Source organism: Cherax quadricarinatus, chromosome 92, assembly GCF_038502225.1.
Source record: "Cherax quadricarinatus isolate ZL_2023a chromosome 92, ASM3850222v1, whole genome shotgun sequence".
In the NCBI taxonomy this organism is placed as follows: Eukaryota; Metazoa; Arthropoda; class Malacostraca; order Decapoda; family Parastacidae; genus Cherax; species Cherax quadricarinatus.
Genome location: NC_091383.1, coordinates 3,369,575 through 3,395,223, shown reverse-complemented (window position 1 = coordinate 3,395,223; position 25,649 = coordinate 3,369,575). Strand labels below are relative to the sequence as shown.

At 42.0% G+C, this 25,649-nt stretch overlaps 1 protein-coding gene across 4 annotated transcripts in view; it reads right to left on the bottom strand.

Moving 5' to 3' along the window:
- LOC128698384 (uncharacterized) overlaps window positions 1-25,649 on the bottom strand; it is a 90,115-nt gene that overhangs the window by 8,692 nt on the left and 55,774 nt on the right. The gene's annotated exons all lie outside the window — the stretch shown is intronic.

The window sequence follows — 25,649 nt, the reverse complement described above, 5'->3', positions numbered from 1 at the left end:
GTTGGTTGGATAATAGGTCTTAATAATAACATTTTTATTTTTTTTTATTTTAACACATCAGCCGATTCCCACCAAGGTGGGGTGGCCCGAAAAAGAAAAACCTTCATCACCATCATTCACTTCATCACTGTCTTGCCAGAGGGATGCTTTACACTACAGTTATAAAACTGGAACATTAACACCCCTCCTTCAGAGTGCAGACACTGTACTTCCCATCTCAAGGACTCAAGTCTGGCCTGCCAGTGTTCCTGACTCCCTTCATAAATGTTACTTTGCTCACACTCCAACAGCATATCTAGTATTAAAAACCATTTGTCTCCATTTGCTCCAATCAAATACACTCATGCACGCTTGCTGGAAGTCCAAGCCCCTTGCACACAAAACCTCCTTTACCCCCTCCCTCCAACCTTTCCTCGGCCGACCCTTACCCCACCTTCCCTCCACTACAGATTTATACTCTCTCTAAGTCATTCTGCTTCGTTCCATTTTCTTTACATGTCTGAACCACACCTCACATTGCCCTCAGACATGACATCTCCACTGCCTCCAGCCTTCTCCTAGTTGCAACATTCACCACCCATGCTTCACACCCATACAAGAGTGTTGGTATAACTATACTCTTATACATTCCCCTCGTTGCTCCCATGGACAAAGTTTATTTATTTATTTATTTTATGTCATTGCAAATAGTACATTGAGATTTTGTAGTTCTTTGTCTCCACAGACTCCTCAATGCACCACTCATGCTTTTCCCCTCATCAATTCTATGATTCACCTCATCCTTCATAGACCCATCTGCTGACACGTCCACTCCTAAAATATAATACTACTACTACTAATAATAATAATGTTTATTTACTACAAGTACATGTACAAGGTATACAGGCCTAGCTGACATCAATGACATACTGCCATACAGAAAGCCCCCTTGTTATTTACCTGGAGTTTACCTGGAAAGAGTTATGCAGAGCATTTCTGGGAAATTAGGTCAGTTTTGTCCGAGGATGCAACCCACACCAGTTGAGTGATGCCCAGGTACCCATTTTAAACTGATGGGTGAACAGGGATGGGAGCAGCAGATATCTTATGGAAACATGTCCCTAATATTTTCCAGCTGTACCGGAGGAGATTCGAACCCCGGAACTCAGTGTGTGAGCTGAGTGCACTAGCGCTCGAGCTATGGGACAGTCTAACAATACACCAGGGGCATTAAGGCTATATGTCACCTTTTCCCCACTAGTCAAGAATACATTAAATTTATTTATGTACAATTACAAAGTCTTTGGATGATTACAATTATCATAATTACCTTTACCTGTTTTAATACCACATTTACTATCCTAGATTACTCTTAATTACCTTGTACTGCCATATAACCTCAAGTATAACTACCAGTGCAATATTGAATGAAATAAACATTACTATTTCACTTTTTTGTAATCATTATTACTTACTAAAATTTTATTAAACACCATATTTACTACCAGTCAATTTTACTTTTGTACATTAAACATTATTTTATACTTCCCATAACATTTTGTTGCCAAATTTTCAAGTTTTTATATTCAACCCCAACCTTGTATTATCCTTTGTACCTGTGTACCTGGGTACCTGTCTACCATCTTACTATCATATTATAACCAAGACATTACCATTGTGATTTTTTACTATTATTCTTTTGGTACTTTAATTGTGAATTTTATTTTGTCAATTTAAATCTATAGTTATAACCTTGATCTTGTCAACAACCCATACCAGACTCTAGTGCAATTGCAAGTACCATTTCAAATTGTATTTTTATATTATAAGTTTATATTATAATTCCTACCATCTGTCCATTTAACTTTGCTTACCATTACTTAATTTTAGTCCCATTTATATTTTCTCCTTTATTTTAGCTTTATATAACTATCCTAGTTTATATATCCACAACTGTTAAAATAATCAAGGTGCTATTCTCAGGTGCTAAAGTAGAATAAGCTCACAATCTTGCCATTATATTCCAAAGCTCATTTATTCACAACCTATATTAGTCCCTTTTTATTATAATTTTAAACTATAATTATAACTTTAAAAAATTACCTTTATAGTACTACCTACTATCATATTCCCAAGCACTATTATATGATCATCACTTTATTTGTATTAGTCCCTTAGCTCATTATTTTACATTTGTTAAATAATTCAGGTGCTATTTTTTAGCTTAAGACTATTTACTTTGTTTTATACTTAATTCTAACTATAGATTCACTACAAATCTTATGATTACAAGCATTGATCCTGATACCAACCTCTTATTTAATGACTTAAATGAATCAAACAGTTACTGTAATTACTACACTGCAGAACAATCAAAGGCACTTCTCAGTGCCAACAACAACATAACTATCTTTAACTACAATATCAGATCTTTAAGCAAGCATTACGATGACCTCATAGCATTACTAAATTCCTTACATGCCAATATGTCCATCATTACACTAACTGAAACCTGGCTAAAGCCTGATAGTACAGATGTCTATGCCATTCCTGGTTACACAGCCATACACAACTGTAGGCCAGACCAACAAGGGGGTGGCACAGCCATATACTACTCAGACCAACTAGAATGTATCACTAATACTTGCACAAGGGATGAACATGGGGAATATATAATAGCTAAATTCAAATCCAAATACCTACAAAAACCTCTCACATTGATAAACATCTACAGAGTTCCACAGTCAAACATTAGCCAATTTAGTCAAAATCTAGGAAGTATGATAACTGATGCACGCATGAACAAAGATCACTTACTACTCTCAGGTGACTTCAATATAAATCTCCTGCAAGACCAGGACCCACACGTTACTGAATTCACAAACACAATGAGTAACTGTATGTTACTACCAACAGTAACAAAACCTACAAGAGTTACAGAGACTAGTGTTTCCCTACTTGACCACATCTGGACCAACACCATATCCCCTTTAAATTCAGGCATAATTACAGATAATACCACAGACCACTACCCTACTTTCCTCATAACAACTCTTGGTAAACTACCCCAAGACACTACTAAAGTCACCTTCAGACTTCACAATGAGGCAGCCATTAATAACTTCGCAACAGCATTAGCAAACATTGATTGGCACACTGAGCTAGAAATCTATACAGATATTGACGAATGTATTAATAATTTTCTAAAAAAGACCCAATACCTCTATAACAAGCACTGCCCTAAAAAAACTAAACAGATGACAGCAAAGAGACTGAACAGTCCCTGGCTAACACCCAGCATTCTCAAATCCATAAATACAAAACACCAATATGAAAAACAGTACAGAATGGGTCACATAACCAGAGACCAAACAAAACGTTACTCGTCAATCCTAACCAGCCTGATAAGAAGGGCAAAAAAATTGTATTATGAGAACAGATTATCCAACTTACGAGGTGATATAAAAAAGACCTGGAAAACACTATCTGAAATTCTGGGAACAAAAAAGATATCACGAAATAGCGAAATAAAATTAGCAAAATCAGATGAACCCCAACTCCCACCAACAGAAACAGCAAACAGACTCAATGATTTCTTCTCCACTATAGGACAAAACCTTGCCCATAAAATCCCAAGCTCAGATACCCCACCAAATAACTACCTCACCGGCAACTACCCGAACACACTGTTCCTAGCTCCGACTAACCCATACGAAGTCTCCCTTATTATCAATGCACTAAAAAACAAGGCAGGAGATTTAAGTACCTTACCACCCTTTATATATAAAAAAGTGTCACAAGTGCTATCTCCAATCATTGCAACACTCTTTAACAAATCCATTGAATCCTCCACCTTCCCTACAGTACTCAAAATAGCAAGGGTCACCCCGATCCACAAAGGAGGAGACCAAACAGAGTTGAATAACTATAGGCCAATATCCAACTTACACCCTCTCTCAAAAATCTTTGAAAAACTAATTCACAAACGAATCTACTCCTACCTTATCTCCCAAAACATACTCAACCCCTGCCAATTTGGATTCAGGCCTAATAAAAATACTAATGATGCTATTATACACATGCTAGAACATATATACACTGCAATAGAAAAAAAAGAAGTCCCACTGGGGATCTTCATTGACTTACGTAAAGCTTTTGATACAGTTGACCATGACTTGCTCCACGTAAAATTGTCACACTATGGTATAAGAGGGCACTCCCTCAATTACCTCAAGTCATACCTCAGCAACAGAAGCCAATATGTGTACGCAAATGGGGCAAACTCTTCTGCGCAACCAATTACAGTTGGTGTCCCACAGGGAAGTGTCCTTGGCCCTCTTCTCTTTCTCCTATACATAAATGACCTTCCAAATGCTTCGCAATTACTCAAACCCACACTATTTGCAGATGACACTACATACGTCTTCTCTCACCCGAGCCCAGTCACACTAGCCAATACTGTAAATACCGAATTACAGAAAATATCTACCTGGATGAGGACTAACAAACTTACACTAAACATTGACAAAACCTACTTCATTCAGTTTGGTAACAGAGCTACAGATGTCCCTCTTAACATAATGATAAATGGATCACCTATCACAAAGCTAACAGAGGGAAAATTCTTAGGAATCCACCTTGATAATAGACTCAAATTTCATACACATATACAACAAATTTCTAAGAAAATTTCCAAGACTGTAGGCATACTATCGAAGATACGGTACTATGTTCCACAGTCAGCCCTCCTGGCCCTATATCACTCTCTTATTTACCCCTATCTCACCTATGGAATTTGTGCATGGGGCTCAACAACAGTTAACCATCTCAGACCACTAATTACCCAACAAAAGGCTGCAGTTAGAATGATAACAAATTCTCACTACAGGCAGCACACTCCACCAATATTCAATACACTAAACCTACTCACCATACAAAACATCCATACTTATTACTGCACCTATTACATACATAGAACACTTAACTCTGATATTAACCCTCCCCTCAAACATCTCCTTGCCAACCTCAACAGAACACATGACCATAACACAAGGCACAGATCACTCTTTGATGTTCCTCGTGTTCATCTCACACTATGCAAAAACTCAATGCACATAAAAGGCCCTAAAATCTGGAATTCATTACCTGTAAATATAAAAGAAACACTACCTGTTTATAAATTCAAGTCTCTACTCAAAGATCACTTACTCACCCAAAACCAAATAAATACTGAATAACTGAACCTTATAAATTGTATATCTTAAATGTTTCTCACAATTATATCACATAAATGTTAAACCTAAAACCCAATCTAACTTTATTATTTTTTAAATACACTACCTAACAGAATCCTTCATATGACCTGTCTTTGTAATACTCACTTGTGCTTTATAGTAATCTGTTTACATTAATGTTTTATCACTGACTTCATCATTGCTTAGTTAATCTTAAGTTAATTTTAAGCCAGCCCGTAATGCTATGCATAGTATAAGTGGCTTTGGCATACTGCTCTTATCTGTATTTTTTTGTACCTCTGTATGTGTGCACAAATTTATAATAAATAAATAAAATAAATAAATAAATAATATTGGTGTAAATTACCTGGGATAATTTTCCCCAAAAAAAGACTGGTTTATTTTCCACAGGAGTCCTTGAGGACATTAATGCCAGATATTGGCATTATATCAAGATATATCCCTCTATGTGTACATGCACCACTGCTCTCACTACACATACATCAGATATATCCCTTTATGTGTACATGCACTGCTGCTCTCACTACACATATATCAAGATATATCCCTCTATGTATACATGCACTGCTGCTCTCACTACACATACATCAAGACAGATATATATCCCTCTATGTGTACATGCACTGCTGCTCTCACTACACATACATGAAGACAGATATAGTTCTTCTTTCTTTCAATGCACCGGCAGTATCCCACCAAGGCAGGGTGGCTCAAAAAGAAAAAATGAAAGTTCCTCTTTCTAACTTTAGTAATGTATACAGGAGAAGCAGTTACTAGCCCCTTGCACCTGGCATCTTAGTCCTCTTATGACAGAGATTAGATTTAGATTTTGCCACCAAAGTGGCTAGTTTATTGTGCACCCCATATCCATCCTGTGGACGGTAGCGCGAGAGCATATGGATACACAAAAGGCCTAGGAACTAGGCCCCAAAGGGTTAACAGGAATACATATGGATTTATATCTACATATCTATAGTTCACTTATCTGTTACAAGCAAATTTAGGAAATTTGCTTAGTATATCTGGTATCTTATTTTCATTAATAAGATATCTTGACATGTCACATAGGTTATTATACTGTCTGTCTCTGTATTCCTCAATAAGTGGACAATTAAGCACATAGTGTTCAAGACAGTGACCATATGCCTGATCACATAATTTACATTTAGTTTGATCATCATCTGTGTGTCTCCCAAACTGCCAGAAGTACTTGTAACCCAGCCTAAGCCTGGCCACTACAACATCAGTCAGTACTTGTAACCAAGCCTAAGCCTGGCCACTACATCATCAGTCAGTCTGTTCACATTGCAAGTTGCTCCATAAACATACTTATCTACGTTCATGTTATCATAGTGGGTTATAGATCTACTCAGGCTTCTAACTACATTCCTATAACAATCATTTTCATTATTTACTTCTCTCCTAATATTATTCCTAATGCTAGACACAGTTATACCAAAGTTATATTCTACATTCTCCTTCTCGATACTCTTCTTGGCTAACATATCAACTTTATCATGAAGGAGTAATCCAATGTGTGATGGGATCCATAGCAATTGTACATTAATTCCTTTGTCCCTAATTTTTGAGTATCTATACCTGGCTTCCCCAATGAGCATGTTGTTGGAGTCATTATATGAGCCAAGAGCCTTCAATGATGACATAGAATCAGTAATGATGATAGAGTCAAGCTCAGTGTCATAGGTTAGCTTTAGCGCCATTAGGATTGCAAACAATTCAGTTTGCAGTGTAGATGCCCAGTTGTTAATTCTTATGCCTAACTCAAATTTATTATCGTTCTTAACTAGGGAGGTGGCAACAAGAGCAGATGCAGCCCTGCCAGAAGACTCCTGTTTAGATCCATCAGTGTATATAACTTGTGATAACTTGTTACTACCAGCTAGGTGAGAAATTTCTTCTTGAGCAGTTGCTCTAACAAGAGATTTAAGGAAGGGATTACTAGCAATGAGCTTCTTGGGAGGGACTTGTAGGTATGTGATATTAAATGAACACATCTTCCATGTTCAAGCAGGTTATAAAACTTAATGCAATTACACGTTTTCACAATCCATTTAGATCTGTGTGTATTTACCTCTAGACACTTATCAATGACACGCATGGCTTACTGAGGAAGAATTCTGTTCCACTTCCCCATGGAGATAAGAAATAAACAAGAACAAGAGCTAGTAAGAAAATAGAAGAAAACCTAGAAGGGTGTATATATGTATATGCTTGTACATGCATGTGTAGTGTGACCTAAGTGTAAGTAGAAGTAGCAAGACGTACCTGAAATCTTGCACGTTTATCAGACAGAAAAAAGACAACAGCACTCCTACCATCATGTAAAACAAGAGATATAGGTATTAGAATATATACAAACTTTTAAATGTTATGTTAGCATGAAAAAATACATGTACATAATATGGATACACTTTGGTCTGGGACTTGGGTCACTAAATGATAGAAGAGGATTTAGAGAGCACTGTACATAGTGGAGAATGCAAGTTACAGGTGATGGTTAGGTGAAGATAAGAGGTTCCCTAATTGCCACATGTCACATAAGAAGTAGCACCTAGCAGAAGTATCATAAGTGCTAAAGTTTTGTAGAAGTTGGACTCACCATCTGTTTGTTCTATAGTGTTGGAAGAGCAATTAAGCTTGTTTCTATTCAACTGTGCCTATTTGTGTCTGGTTCACTGTAGACCACATTGCCCCAGTGCATAAGATGCTCCTCTAGACATGTGTATGAAGCAAGTGTTGCTGATGTCCTGGTTACAAGCATATTTATGTTCCTGAATATATATTGCAAGATGCCTTCCAGTTTATCCTGCATAGATCTTGTTTCATCTCCTGTATGATGTGTTGCACAATTCTGCTTCACTCTTAGGCGCATCGAAGGAATCTTTCTGCCAAGTGGATGCTAGTTTTAGAGAGGGCTTGCCTGTTGTTATTGTTGTTCACTTCTCATGGTAGAATCCCCTCTAGGTTTTCCAGTAGTAGTGTTGTTGATAGTGTATATTACATCTTAGCTCTGCTCTTGTAGTCTTGTATACAGTACATGATACAGGAAACTAACTTCACACCAGGAGTTGCACTCAGTGTGCAGCTGTCTGAGTAACTACATATGAAGACAGCATTTCTTCAGGGACTGGTTCTTGGTCCAATCCTTTTCACAATGTATATAATTGATCTTGAAAGGGGCTCTGTTATATAGCAGATTGATGATGAAATTAAATTGTCGAGAAAAGCAGCCTTCACAACATATTGTTTGAGTACTGAGAGTGCTGTGAAGAGACTAACACCGTCAAGAGACTAACGCCGTCAAGAGACTAACGCCGTCAAGAGACTAACGCCGTCAAGAGACTAACGCCGTCAAGAGACTAACACCGTCAAGAGACTAACGCCGTCAAGAGACTAACGCCGTCAAAGAGACTAACGCCGTCAAAGAGACTAACGCCGTCAAAGAGACTAACGCCGTCAAAGAGACTAACGCCGTCAAAGAGACTAATGCCGTCAAAGAGACTAACGCCGTCAAGAGACTAACGCCGTCAAGAGACTAATGCCGTCAAGAGACTAACGCCGTCAAGAGACTAACGCCGTCAAGAGACTAACGCCGTCAAGAGACTAACGCCGTCAAGAGACTAACGCCGTCAAGAGACTAACGCCGTCAAGAGACTAACGCCGTCAAGAGACTAACGCCGTCAAGAGACTAACGCCGTCAAGAGACTAACGCCGTCAAGAGACTAACGCCGTCAAGAGACTAACGCCGTCAAGAGACTAACGCCGTCAAGAGACTAACGCCGTCAAGAGACTAACGCCGTCAAGAGACTAACGCCGTCAAAGAGACTAACGCCGTCAAAGAGACTAACGCCGTCAAAGAGACTAACGCCGTCAAAGAGACTAACGCCGTCAAGAGACTAACGCCGTCAAGAGACTGATGTTGTGGCAGTTAAGAAGAGATAATTCACATGATAATACTAACCAAATATAAACATGAATAATTACCACTGTAACTTGTGGCCCATTATGTACCCAGACCCATTATGTACCCAGACCCATTATGTACCCAGACCCATTATGTACCCAGACCCATTATGTGCCTGGACCCATTATGTACCCAGACCCATTATGTACCCAGACCCATTATGTACCCAGACCCATTATGTACCCAGACCCATTATGTACCCAGACCCATTATGTACCCAGACCCATTATGTACCCAGACCCATTATGTACCCAGACCCATTATGTACCCAGACCCATTATGTGCCTGGATCCATTATGTACCCAGACCCATTATGTACCCAGACCCATTATGTGCCTGGACCCATTATGTACCCAGACCCATTATGTGCCTGGACCCATTATGTACCCAGACCCATTATGTACCCAGACCCATTATGTACCTGGACCCATTATGTACCCAGACCCATTATGTACCCAGACCCATTATGTACCCAGACCCATTATGTACCCAGACCCATTATGTACCCAGACCCATTATGTACCCAGACCCATTATGTGCCTGGACCCATTATGTACCCAGACCCATTATGTACCCAGACCCATTATGTACCCAGACCCATTATGTACCCAGACCCATTATGTACCTGGACCCATTATGTACCCAGACCCATTATGTGCCTGGACCCATTATGTACCCAGACCCATTATGTACCCAGACCCATTATGTACCTGGACCCATTATGTACCCAGACCCATTATGTACCCAGACCCATTATGTGCCTGGATCCATTATGTACCCAGACCCATTATGTACCCAGACCCATTATGTGCCTGGACCCATTATGTACCCAGACCCATTATGTACCCAGACCCATTATGTGCCTGTACCCATTATGTACCCAGACCCATTATGTACCCAGACCCATTATGTGCCTGGACCCATTATGTACCCAGACCCATTATGTACCCAGACCCATTATGTACCCAGACCCATTGTGTACCCAGACCCATTATGTACCCAGACCCATTATGTACCCAGACCCATTATGTACCCAGACCCATTGTGAACCCAGACCCATTATATACCCAGACCCATTATGTACCCAGACCCATTATGTACCCAGACCCATTATGTACCCAGACCCATTATGTACCCAGACCCATTATGTACCCAGACCCATTATGTGCCTGGACCCATTATGTACCCAGACCCATTATGTACCCAGACCCATTTTGTACCCAGACCCATTATGTACCTGGACCCATTATGTGCCTGGACCCATTATATGCCCAGACCCATTATGTACCTGGACCCATTATGTGCCTGGACCCATTATATGTGCAGTCCCATTATGTACCCAGACGCATTATGTACCTGGACCCATTATGTACCCAGACCCATTATGTACCTGGACCCATTATGTACCCAGACCCATTATGTACCTGGACCCATTATGTACCTGGACCCATTATGTACCCAGACCCATTATGTGACCCATTATGTACCCAGACCCATTATGTACCCAGACCCATTATGTGCCTGGATCCATTATGTACCCAGACCCATTATGTACCCAGACCCATTATGTTCCTGGACCCATTATGTACCCAGACCCATTATGTACCCAGACCCATTATGTGCCTGTACCCATTATGTACCCAGACCCATTATGTACCCAGACCCATTACGTGCCTGGACCCATTATGTACCCAGACCCATTATGTACCCAGACCCATTATGTACCCAGACCCATTGTGTACCCAGACCCATTATGTACCCAGACCCATTATGTACCCAGACCCATTATGTACCCAGACCCATTGTGAACCCAGACCCATTATATACCCAGACCCATTATGTACCCAGACCCATTATGTACCCAGACCCATTATGTACCCAGACCCATTATGTACCCAGACCCATTATGTACCCAGACCCATTATGTGCCTGGACCCATTATGTACCCAGACCCATTATGTACCCAGACCCATTATGTTCCTGGACCCATTATGTACCCAGACCCATTATGTACCCAGACCCATTATGTACCCAGACCCATTATGTACCCAGACCCATTATGTGCCTGGACCCATTATGTACCCAGACCCATTATGTACCCAGACCCATTATGTACCCAGACCCATTATGTACCCAGACCCATTGTGTACCCAGACCCATTATGTACCCAGACCCATTATGTGCCTGGACCCATTATGTACCCAGACCCATTGTGAACCCAGACCCATTATGTACCCAGACCCATTATGTACCCAGACCCATTATGTGCCTGGACCCATTGTGTACCCAGACCCATTGTGTACCCAGACCCATTATGTACCCAGACCCATTATGTGCCTGGACCCATTATGTGCCCATACCCATTATGTACCCAGACCCATTATGTACCTGGACCCATTATGTACCTGGACCCATTATGTGCCTGGACCCATTATGTACCTGGACCCATTATGTACCCTGATCTATTATGTACCTGGACCCATTATATATCCAGACCCATTATGTACCTGGAGCCATCATGTACCTGGACCCATTATATGCCCAGACCCATTATGTACCTGAACCAATTATGTACCTGGACCCATTATGTTCCTGGACCCATTATATGCCTGGACCCATTATATGTGCAGTCCCATTATGTACCCAGACCCATTATGTACCTGGACCCATTGGCTCTGGTGGCCTGGTGGTTAACGCTCTCGCTTCACACGGTGAGGGCCTGGGTTCGATTCCCAGCCAGAGTAGAAACATTGGACGTGTTTCTTTCCACCTGTTGTCTATGTTCCCCATCAGTAAAATGGGTACCTGGGTGTTAGTCGACTGGTGTGGGTCGCATCCTGGGACACTGACCTAAGGAGGCCTGGTCACAGACCGGGCCGCGGGGGCGTTGACCCCCGGAACTCTCTCCAGGTAAACTCCAGGTATGTACCCAGACCCATTATGTACCTGGACCCATTATGTACCCAGACCTATTATGTACCTGGACCCATTATGTACCTGGACCCATTATGTGCCTCTGAAATCTTTTGACTAGCACCCACAGGATGGGTATGGTGTGACTACCACCCACAGGATGGGTATGGTGTGACTACCACCCACAGGATGGGTATGGTGTGACTACCACTCACAGGATGGGTATGGCATGACTACCACTCATAAGATGGGTATGGCATGACTACCACTCACAGGATGGGTATGGCATGACTACCACTCACAGGATGGGTATGGCATGACTACCACTCATAAGATGGGTATAGCATGACTACCACTCACAGGATGGGTATGGCATGACTACCACTCATAAGATGGGTATGGCATGACTACCACCCACAGGATGGGTATGGTGTGACTACCACCCACAGGATGGGTATGGCATGACTACCACCCACAGGATGGGTATGGCATGACTACCACCCACAGGATGGGTATGGCGTGACTACCACCCACAGGATGGGTATGGCGTGACTACCACCCACAGGATGGGTATGGCATGACTACCACCCACAGGATGGGTATGGCGTGACTACCACCCACAGGATGGGTATGGCGTGACTACCACCCACAGGATGGGTATGGTGTGACTACCACCCACAGGATGGGTATGGCATGACTACCACCCACAGGATGGGTATGGTGTGACTACCACCCACAGGATGGGTATGGTGTGACTACCACCCACAGGATGGGTATGGTGTGACTACCACCCACAGGATGGGTATGGTGTGACTACCACCCACAGGATGGGTATGGCGTGACTACCACCCACAGGATGGGTATGGCGTGACTACCACCCACAGGATGGGTATGGTGTGACTACCACCCACAGGATGGGTATGGTGTGACTACCACCCACAGGATGGGTATGGTGTGACTACCACCCACAGGATGGGTATGGTGTGACTACCACTCACAGGATGGGTATGTCATGACTACCACTCACAGGATGGGTATGTCATGACTACCACTCACAGGATGGGTATGTCATGACTACCACTCACAGGATGGGTATGTCATGACTACCACTCACAGGATGGGTATGTCATGACTACCACTCACAGGATGGGTATGGCATGACTACCACTCACAGGATGGGTATGGCATGACTACCACTCACAGGATGGGTATGGCATGACTACCACTCACAGGATGGGTATGGCATGACTACCACTCACAGGATGGGTATGGCATGACTACCACTCACAGGATGGGTATGGCATGACTACCACCCACAGGATGGGTATGGCATGACTACCACCCACAGGATGGGTATGGCGTGACTACCACCCACAGGATGGGTATGGCGTGACTACCACCCACAGGATGGGTATGGCATGACTACCACCCACAGGATGGGTATGGCGTGACTACCACCCACAGGATGGGTATGGCGTGACTACCACCCACAGGATGGGTATGGTGTGACTACCACCCACAGGATGGGTATGGCATGACTACCACCCACAGGATGGGTATGGTGTGACTACCACCCACAGGATGGGTATGGTGTGACTACCACCCACAGGATGGGTATGGTGTGACTACCACCCACAGGATGGGTATGGTGTGACTACCACCCACAGGATGGGTATGGCGTGACTACCACCCACAGGATGGGTATGGCGTGACTACCACCAACAGGATGGGTATGGTGTGACTACCACCCACAGGATGGGTATGGTGTGACTACCACCAACAGGATGGGTATGGTGTGACTACCATCCACAGGATGGGTATGGCGTGACTACCACTCACAGGATGGGTATGTCATGACTACCACTCACAGGATGGGTATAGCATGACTACCACTCACAAGATGGGTATGTCATGACTACCACTCACAGGATGGGTATGGCGTGACTACCACCCACAGGATGGGTATGGTGTGACTACCACCCACAGGATGGGTATGGTGTGACTACCACCCACAGGATGGGTATGGTGTGACTACCACCCACAGGATGGGTATGGTGTGACTACCACCCACAGGATGGGTATGGCGTGACTACCACCCACAGGATGGGTATGGTGTGACTACCACCCACAGGATGGGTATGGTGTGACTACCACCCACAGGATGGGTATGGTGTGACTACCACCCACAGGATGGGTATGGCGTGACTACCACCCACAGGATGGGTATGGTGTGACTACCACCCACAGGATGCGTATGGTGTGACTACCACCCACAGGATGCGTATGGTGTGACTACCACCCACAGGATCGGTATGGCGTGACTACCACCCACAGGATGGGTATGGCATGACTACCACCCACAGGATGGGTATGGTGTGACTACCACCCACAGGATGGGTATGGTGTGACTACCACCCACAGGATGGGTATGGTGTGACTACCACCCACAGGATGGGTATGGTGTGACTACCACCCACAGGATGGGTATGGTGTGACTACCACCCACAGGATGGGTATGGTGTGACTACCACCCACAGGATGGGTATGGTGTGACTACCACCCACAGGATGGGTATGGTGTGACTACCACCCACAGGATGGGTATGGTGTGACTACCACCCACAGGATGGGTATGGTGTGACTACCACCCACAGGATGGGTATGGTGTGACTACCACCCACAGGATGGGTATGGTGTGACTACCACCCACAGGATGGGTATGGTGTGACTACCACCCACAGGATGGGTATGGTGTGACTACCACCCACAGGATGGGTATGGTGTGACTACCACCCACAGGATGGGTATGGTGTGACTACCACCCACAGGATGGGTATGGTGTGACTACCACCCACAGGATGGGTATGGCGTGACTACCACCCACAGGATGGGTATGGCGTGACTACCACCCACAGGATGGGTATGGCGTGACTACCACCCACAGGATGGGTATGGCATGACTACCACCCACAGGATGGGTATGGCATGACTACCACCCACAGGATGGGTATGGCATGACTACCACCCACAGGATGGGTATGGTGTGACTACCACCCACAGGATGGGTATGGCATGACTACCACCCACAGGATGGGTATGGCATGACTACCACCCACAGGATGGGTATGGCATGACTACCACCCACAGGATGGGTATGGTGTGACTACCACCCACAGGATGGGTATGGTGTGCCTACCACCCACAGGATGGGTATGGTGTGACTACCACCCACAGGATGGGTATGGAGTCAGAGATGGGGAAAAAGGAATTTTAAATCTTGATAAGGGCAAAATAATCCCTTTAAATATAATAATCTTAAACATAAGTACAAAATGTTTAGCAAGAAAGTCAGTTAAATAGATGGAAAGGATAATGAAACAATTATGAGCAACACCGTCACAAGTACCAAACAACGTGAGTCTGCAAGCAGTAATGGAATGGTAAACAACGTGAGTCTGCAAGCAGTAATGGAATGGTAAACAACGTGAGTCTGCAAGCAGTAATGGAATGGTAAACAACGTGAGTCTGCAAGCAGTAATGGAATGGTAAACAACGTGAGTCTGCAAGCAGTAATGGAATGGTAAACAATGTGAGTCTGCAAGCAGTAATGGAATGGTAAACAATGTGAGTCTGCAAGCAGTAATGGAATGGTAAACAATGTGAGTCTGCAAGCAGTAATGGAATGGTAAACAATGTGAGTCTGCAAGCAGTAATGGAATGGTAAACAATGTGAGTCTGCAAGCAGTAATGGAATGGTAAACAACGTGAGTCTGCAAGTAATGGAATGGTAAACAACGTGAGTCTGCAAGCAGTAATGGAATGGTAAACAACGTGAGTCTGCAAGCAGTAATGGAATGGTAAACAACGTGAGTCTGCAAGCAGTAATGGAATGGTAAACAACGTGAGTCTGCAAGCAGTAATGGAATGGTAAACAATGTGAGTCTGCAAGCAGTAATGGAATGGTAAACAATGTGAGTCTGCAAGCAGTAATGGAATGGTAAACAATGCGAGTCTGCAAGCAGTAATGGAATGGTAAACAACGTGAGTCTGCAAGCAGTAATGGAATGGTAAACAATGTGAGTCTGCAAGCAGTAATGGAATGGTAAACAATGTGAGTCTGCAAGCAGTAATGGAATGGTAAACAATGTGAGTCTGCAAGCAGTAATGGAATGGTAAACAATGTGAGTCTGCAAGCAGTAATGGAATGGTAAACAATGTGAGTCTGCAAGCAGTAATGGAATGGTAAACAACGTGAGTCTGCAAGTAATGGAATGGTAAACAACGTGAGTCTGCAAGCAGTAATGGAATGGTAAACAACGTGAGTCTGCAAGCAGTAATGGAATGGTAAACAACGTGAGTCTGCAAGCAGTAATGGAATGGTAAACAACGTGAGTCTGCAAGCAGTAATGGAATGGTAAACAACGTGAGTCTGCAAGCAGTAATGGAATGGTAAACAACGTGAGTCTGCAAGCAGTAATGGAATGGTAAACAACGTGAGTCTGCAAGCAGTAATGGAATGGTAAACAATGTGAGTCTGCAAGCAGTAATGGAATGGTAAACAATGTGAGTCTGCAAGCAGTAATGGAATGGTAAACAATGTGAGTCTGCAAGCAGTAATGGAATGGTAAACAATGTGAGTCTGCAAGCAGTAATGGAATGGTAAACAATGTGAGTCTGCAAGCAGTAATGGAATGGTAAACAACGTGAGTCTGCAAGTAATGGAATGGTAAACAACGTGAGTCTGCAAGCAGTAATGGAATGGTAAACAACGTGAGTCTGCAAGCAGTAATGGAATGGTAAACAACGTGAGTCTGCAAGCAGTAATGGAATGGTAAACAACGTGAGTCTGCAAGCAGTAATGGAATGGTAAACAATGTGAGTCTGCAAGCAGTAATGGAATGGTAAACAATGTGAGTCTGCAAGCAGTAATGGAATGGTAAACAATGCGAGTCTGCAAGCAGTAATGGAATGGTAAACAATGTGAGTCTGCAAGCAGTAATGGAATGGTAAACAATGTGAGTCTGCAAGCAGTAATGGAATGGTAAACAATGTGAGTCTGCAAGCAGTAATGGAATGGTAAACAATGTGAGTCTGCAAGCAGTAATGGAATGGTAAACAATGTGAGTCTGCAAGCAGTAATGGAATGGTAAACAATGTGAGTCTGCAAGCAGTAATGGAATGGTAAACAATGTGAGTCTGCAAGCAGTAATGGAATGGTAAACAATGTGAGTCTGCAAGCAGTAATGGAATGGTAAACAATGTGAGTCTGCAAGCAGTAATGGAATGGTAAACAACGTGAGTCTGCAAGTAATGGAATGGTAAACAATGTGAGTCTGCAAGCAGTAATGTAATGGTAAACAATGTGAGTCTGCAAGCAGTAATGGAATGGTAAACAATGAGTCTGCAAGCAGTAATGGAATGGTAAACAATGTGAGTCTGCAAGCAGTAATGGAATGGTAAACAATGTGAGTCTGCAAGCAGTAATGGAATGGTAAACAATGTGAGTCTGCAAGCAGTAATGTAATGGTAAACAACGTGAGTCTGCAAGTAATGGAATGGTAAACAATGTGAGTCTGCAAGTAATGGAATGGTAAACAATGTGAGTCTGCAAGCAGTAATGGAATGGTAAACAACGTGAGTCTGCAAGTAATGGAATGGTAAACAATGGGAGTCTGCAAGCAGTAATGGAATGGTAAACAATGTGAGTCTGCAAGCAGTAATGGAATGGTAAACAACGTGAGTCTGCAAGCAGTAATGGAATGGTAAACAATGTGAGTCTGCAAGCAGTAATGGAATGGAAACAATGTGAGTCTGCAAGCAGTAATGGAATGGTAAACAACGTGAGTCTGCAAGTAATGGAATGGTAAACAATGTGAGTCTGCAAGTAATGGAATGGTAAACAATGTGAGTCTGCAAGCAGTAATGGAATGGTAAACAATGTGAGTCTGCAAGCAGTAATGGAATGGTAAACAACGTGAGTCTGCAAGTAATGGAATGGTAAACAATGTGAGTCTGCAAGTAATGGAATGGTAAACAATGTGAGTCTGCAAGCAGTAATGGAATGGTAAACAACGTGAGTCTGCAAGTAATGGAATGGTAAACAATGTGAGTCTGCAAGCAGTAATGGAATGGTAAACAGTGTGAGTCTGCAAGCAGTAATGGAATGGTAAACAATGTGAGTCTGCAAGCAGTAATGGAATGGTAAACAATGTGAGTCTGCAAGCAGTAATGGAATGGTAAACAATGTGAGTCTGCAAGCAGTAATGGAATGGTAAACAATGTGAGTCTGCAAGCAGTAATGGAATGGTAAACAATGTGAGTCTGCAAGCAGTAATGGAATGGTAAACAATGTGAGTCTGCAAGCAGTAATGGAATGGTAAACAACGTGAGTCTGCAAGCAGTAATGGAATGGTAAACAACGTGAGTCTGCAAGCAGTAATGGAATGGTAAACAATGTGAGTCTGCAAGCAGTAATGGAATGGTAAACAACGTGAGTCTGCAAGCAGTAATGGAATGGTAAACAACGTGAGTCTGCAAGCAGTAATGGAATGGAAACAATGTGAGTCTGCAAGCAGTAATGGAATGGAAACAATGAGTCTGCAAGCAGTAATGGAATGGTAAACAACGTGAGTCTGCAAGCAGTAATGGAATGGAAACAATGTGAGTCTGCAAGCAGTAATGGAATGGAAACAATGTGAGTCTGCAAGCAGTAATGGAATGGTAAACAACGTGAGTCTGCAAGTAATGGAATGGTAAACAATGTGAGTCTGCAAGTAATGGAATGGTAAACAATGTGAGTCTGCAAGCAGTAATGGAATGGTAAACAACGTGAGTCTGCAAGTAATGGAATGGTAAACAATGGGAGTCTGCAAGCAGTAATGGAATGGTAAACAACGTGAGTCTGCAAGCAGTAATGGAATGGAAACAATGTGAGTCTGCAAGCAGTAATGGAATGGTAAACAACGTGAGTCTGCAAGCAGTAATGGAATGGAAACAATGTGAGTCTGCAAGCAGTAATGGAATGGTAAACAACGTGAGTCTGCAAGCAGTAATGGAATGGAAAACAATGTGAGTCTGCAAGCAGTAATGGAATGGTAAACAACGTGAGTCTGCAAGTAATGGAATGGTAAACAATGTGAGTCTGCAAGTAATGGAATGGTAAACAATGTGAGTCTGCAAGCAGTAATGGAATGGTAAACAATGTGAGTCTGCAAGCAGTAATGGAATGGTAAACAACGTGAGTCTACAAGTAATGGAATGGTAAACAATGTGAGTCTGCAAGTAATGGAATGGTAAACAATGTGAGTCTGCAAGCAGTAATGGAATGGTAAACAACGTGAGTCTGCAAGTAATGGAATGGTAAACAATGTGAGTCTGCAAGCAGTAATGGAATGGTAAACAGTGTGAGTCTGCAAGCAGTAATGGAATGGTAAACAATGTGAGTCTGCAAGCAGTAATGGAATGGTAAACAATGTGAGTCTGCAAGCAGTAATGGAATGGTAAACAATGTGAGTCTGCAAGCAGTAATGGAATGGTAAACAATGTGAGTCTGCAAGCAGTAATGGAATGGTAAACAATGTGAGTCTGCAAGCAGTAATGGAATGGTAAACAACGTGAGTCTGCAAGCAGTAATGGAATGGTAAACAACGTGAGTCTGCAAGCAGTAATGGAATGGTAAACAACGTGAGTCTGCAAGCAGTAATGGAATGGTAAACAATGTGAGTCTGCAAGCAGTAATGGAATGGCAAACAACGTGAGTCTGCAAGCAGTAATGGAATGGTAAACAATGTGAGTTTGCAAGCAGTAATGGAATGGTAAACAATGTGAGTCTGCAAGCAGTAATGGAATGGTAAACAATGTGAGTCTGCAAGCAGTAATGGAATGGTAAACAATGTGAGTCTGCAAGCAGTAATGGAATGGTAAACAATGTGAGTCTGCAAGCAGTAATGGAATGGTAAACAATGAGTCTGCAACCAGTAATGGAATGGTAAACAATGTGAGTCTGCAAGCAGTAATGGAATGGTAAACAATGTAAGTCTGCAAGCAGTAATGGAATGGTAAACAATGTGAGTCTGCAAGCAGTAATGGAATGGTAAACAATGTGAGTCTGCAAGCAGTAATGGAATGGTAAACAATGTGAGTCTGCAAGCAGTAATGGAATGGTAAACAATGTGAGTCTGCAAGCAGTAATGGAATGGTAAACAATGCGAGTCTGCAAGCAGTAATGGAATGGTAAACAATGTGAGTCTGCAAGTAATGGAATGGTAAACAATGCGAGTCTGCAAGCAGTTATGGAATGGTAAACAAGTTTACTGAGGTACAGGTACACAAATACAGGTACACAAATTATCATATGTAGTAACATGTGTAAATTACCCAACCAGAATAACCCCAAAACAAGTCAGACAGTGATTTATTTCCAATGTGACAGCCTTCTTGGCTTGATATTTGAAGTATAAAACACCAGAAACAACCACATTAAAACACCAGAAACTACATTAAAACACCAGAAACTACCACATTAAAACACCAGAAACTACATTAAAACACCAGAAACTACATTAAAACACCAGAAACTATATTACAACACCAGAAACAACCACATTAAAACACCAGAAACATTAAAACACCAGAAACTACATTAAAACCAGAAAAAAACACATTAAAACACCAAAAACAAGCACATTAAAACACCAGAAGCCATCACATTAAAACCAGAAACAACCACATTAAAACACCAAAAACAAACATAAGAACATAAGAAAGGAGAAACACCGCAGCAGGCCTGTTGGCCCATACTAGGCAGGTCCTTTACAATCAATACCACTAACAAAACATTTACCCAACCAATTTTCAATGCCACCCAAGAAATAAGCTCTGATAACCCTGTCCACTCATGTGCAAGTCCCACTCAAATCCAACCCCTCTCACTCATGCATTTATCCAACCTAAATTTGAAACTACCCAAGGTTTTAGCCTCAATACCCAACTAGGCAGACTGTTCCACTCATCAACTACCCTATTTCCAAACCAATACAGTGGACCCCCGCATAGCGAACGCCTTGCATAGCGAACAATCCGCATAGCGAACGCTTTGTTCGCTGAAATTTTGCCCCGCATAGTAGACAAAAACCCGCTCAGCGAACTTCGTCCGAGAGGCGTCCAATGTGGGCCCTCAGCCTGCCTCACATGTGCCGCCCGTCCCATTGTTTACCAGCTAGCCTCCGCGGTAACATTCAAGCATACACTCGGAATATTTCGTATTATTACAGTGTTTTCGGTGCTGTTTCTGGAAAATAAGTGACCATGGGCCCCAAGAAAGCTTCTAGTGCCAACCCTGTGGTAAAAAGGGTGAGAATTAGTATGGAAATTAAGAAAGATTTTGAAGGGTTTGGGGCTAACCCTGAGAAGCCTATGCCAGTTGTGGAATCCATTGTGCCTACTTCAAAAATTAAGGAAATGTGTGCACAGTGGGTTGAACTGCAAACCTTTATGGATGAAAATCACCCTGACACAGCTGTTGCAAGCCGTGCTGGTGACTATTTCAATGACAATGTTATGGCCCATTTTAGGAAAGTCTTGAAGGAACGGGAGGTACAGAGCTCTATGGACAGATTTGTTGTGCGACAGAGGTCCAGTGACTCTCAAGCTGGTCCTAGTGGCATTAAAAGAAGAAGGGAAGTAACCCCAGAAAAGGACTTGCTACCTCAAGTCCTAATGGAAGGGGATTCCCCTTCTAAACAGTAAGAAGATAATGCTCTCCCCTCCTCCCATCCCATCAATCATCACCAGATCTTCAATAAAAGTAAGTGTCATGTAATTGTGCATGCCTTTTTCAGTTTGTGTGTACTAAAATTAACATTTTTTTGTGGTAAAAAATTTTTTTTTTCATACTTTTGGGTGTCTTGCACGGATTAATTTTATTTCCATTATTTCTTATGGGGAAAATTAATTCGCATAGCGAACATTTCGCATAACGACCAGCCCTCTTGCACGGATTAAGTTCGCTATGCGGGGGTCCACTGTACTTTCCTATGTCCTATGCTGCTCAAAGAACGTTTATCCCTTATAAGGAAATTAGATCAAATAGAAATGACCCAAAATGGATGAATAATAGGCTGAAATATCTACTAGGGCATAAGAAAGGAATTTATAGGCGTATCAAAAGAGGCGAGGGTCATCTTATGAATCAGTATATTGACATTAAGAGGGACATTAAAAAGGGGATAAGAAAAGCTAAAAGGGACTATGAAATTAAAGTTGCTAGGGATTCTAAAACTAACCCAAAAAGTTTTTTCCAGGTCTATAGAACAAAAGTCAGAGATAAGATAGGTCCCCTTAAAAATAACTATGGGCATCTTACTGACAAAGAGAATGAAATGTGCTCGATTTTAAATAATTATTTTCTCTCGGTTTTTACACAGGAAGACACTAATAATATTCCGGTAATTAATTTTTATAGTGGATCAGAAGAAGATAAATTATGTAACATCACAGTCACTAGTGAAATGGTTGTGAAGCAGATAGACAGACTGAAGCAAAATAAGTCACCGGGTCCTGATGAGGTTTTTTCAAGGGTTCTAAAGGAATGCAAAATGGAAGTCTGTGAACCATTAACTAATATTTTTAATTTATCTCTTCAAACAGGTGCAGTGTCTGATATGTGGAAGATGGCTAATGTAATTCCTATTTTTAAAACAGGGGACAAGTCGTTACCGTCAAATTACCGCCCAATAAGCCTGACCTCAATTGTAGGCAAATTACTAGAGTCAATTATAGCTGAGGTTATAAGAAGCCATCTCGATAAGCATAGCTTGATTAATGATACTCAGCATGGATTCACAAGAGGCCGGTCTTGTCTAACTAATTTATTAACTTTCTTCAGTAAAGCTTTTGAGGCTGTTGACCACGATAAAGAATTTGATATTATTTACTTAGATTTTAGTAAGGCATTTGATAGAGTTCCGCACCAAAGACTGTTGAAGAAAGTAGCAGCTCATGGCATTGGGGGAAGGGTGCTCTCGTGGATCGAATCATGGCTCACAGACAGGAAACAAAGAGTGTCCATAAATGGGGTTAAATCCGAGTGGGGATCAGTAACAAGTGGCGTTCCACAGGGATCAGTCTTGGGCCCGTTGTTGTTTATAATATATATCAATGATCTTGATGAAGGAATTACTAGTGATATGAGCAAATTCGCCGATGACACGAAGATAGGTAGGATAATTGATTCAAACGTAGATGTTAGGGAACTTCAGGGGGATTTAGACAAACTCTACTCTTGGTCAGAAAAGTGGCAGATGCAGTTCAATGTAGATAAATGCAAGGTTCTGAAGCTCGGGAGTGTCCATAACCCTAGCACTTATAAGTTAAATAATGTAGAACTTAACCATACAGATTGCGAAAAGGACTTGGGGGTTATGGTAAGCAGCAACCTTAAACCAAGACAGCAATGCCTAAGCGTACGTAATAAGGCAAATAGATTACTGGGATTTATATCAAGAAGTGTAAGCAACAGAAGTCCAGAGGTCGTACTGTAGCTTTATACATCATTAGTAAGGCCTCACCTAGATTATGCAGCTCAATTCTGGTCTCCATATTACAGAATGGACATAAATTCGTTAGAAAACATTCAGCGTAGGATGACTAAATTAATACATAGCATTAGAAATCTTCCTTATGAAGAAAGATTGAAGACTCTTAAGTTACATTCACTTGTTAGACGAAGAATGAGGGGAGACCTGATCGAAGTGTATAAGTGGAAGATAGGTATTAATAAAGGGGATATTAACAAGGTCTTGAGGATATCTCTCCAAGAGAGAACCCGCAGTAATGGATTTAAATTAGATAAGTTTAGATTTAGAAAGGACATAGGAAAGTATTGGTTTGGAAATAGGGTAGTAGATGAGTGGAACAGTCTACCTAGTTGGGTTATTGAGGCTAGGACTTTGGGTAGTTTCAAATTTAGGTTGGATAAATACATGAGTGGGATGGGTTGGATTTGAGTGGGACTTGCACATCAGAGCTTATTTCTTGGGTAGCATTGAAAATTGGGTTGGTCAAATGTTTGTTAGTGGGATGAATTGTAAAGGACCTGCCTAGTATGGGCCAACAGGCCTGCTGCAGTGTTCCTCCTTTCTTATGTTCTTATGTTCTTAAATCTAAACTTATCTAATTTAAATCCATTACTGCGGGTTCTCTCTTGGAGAGATATCCTCAAGACCTTATTAATATCCCCTTTATTAATACCTATCTTCCACTTGTACACTTCGATCAGGTCTCCCCTCATTCTTCGTCTAACAAGTGAATGTAACTTAAGAGTCTTCAATCTTTCTTCATAAGGAAGATTTCTAATGCTATGTATTAATTTAGTCATCCTACGCTGAATGTTTTCTAACGAATTTATACACAAATAACCCGCACATAAAAGAGAGAAGCTTACGACGACGTTTCGGTCCGACTTGGACCATTGACAAAGTCACACTAACAGAGGTGGAGCAGGACGGCTATATATAGGCAGGAAGAGGTGGAGGTGGAGGTGGTGGTGGTGGTGGTGGTAGTAGTAGTAGTAGTAGTAGTAGTAGTAGTAGTAGTAGTAGTAGTAGTAGTAGTAGTAGTAGTAGTAGTAGTAGTAGTAGTAGTAGTAGTAGTAGTAGTAGTAGTAGTAGTAGTAGTAGTAGTAGTAGTAGTAGTAGTAGTAGTAGTAGTAGTAGTAGTAGTAGTAGTAGTAGTAGTAGTAGTAGTAGTAGTAGTAGTATAGTAGTAGTAGTAGTAGTAGTAGTAGTAGTAGTAGTAGTAGTAGTAGTAGTAGTAGTAGTAGTAGTAGTAGTAGTAGTAGTAGTAGTAGTAGTAGTAGTAGTAGTAGTAGTAGTAGTAGTAGTAGTAGTAGTAGTACAAGAATTGTATATAATACCGACAGGATGAAATGACACATGCACAACACCCGGGCATCCCCACCATAGACGTTTCGCCATCCAGCCAGCCACTGGATGGCGAAACGTCCACAACAAAGACAACCAGACGCCGCACATGTGTCTTAATTTCTTTTTCTTCTTTTTCTTTTTCTTTTTCTTTTTTTCTTTTTCTTTTTCTTCTTCCTCTTCCCCTTTCCTCTCTCCTTTTCTCCTCTGGGTTGTATTTCTCTCTCCTGTCTCGTGTTTCTGTTCCTTCTTCATTTATTTTATTTCACCACTTCCCCTTTCACGCACCTCGGTGCGCTTGCTCTCCCTCTGTGGGTTTCTAGCTCTCTTGCAGTGCTCCCCTTCCTTTGTATTTGACTGGCTCGTCTTCCTTATTTCCCACTTCTACCACTACCACTACTACTACCTCTTCTTCTTCTACTACAACTACTGATGAAATTAAGACACATGTGCGGCATCTGGTTGTCTTTGTTGTGGACGTTTCGTTAGTGTGACTTTGTCAATGGTCCAAGTCGGACCGAAACGTCGTCGTAAGCTTCTCTCTTTTATGTGCGGGTTATTTGTGTATCGTTCCAGTCACGGTATTGTGCCTTTTTGT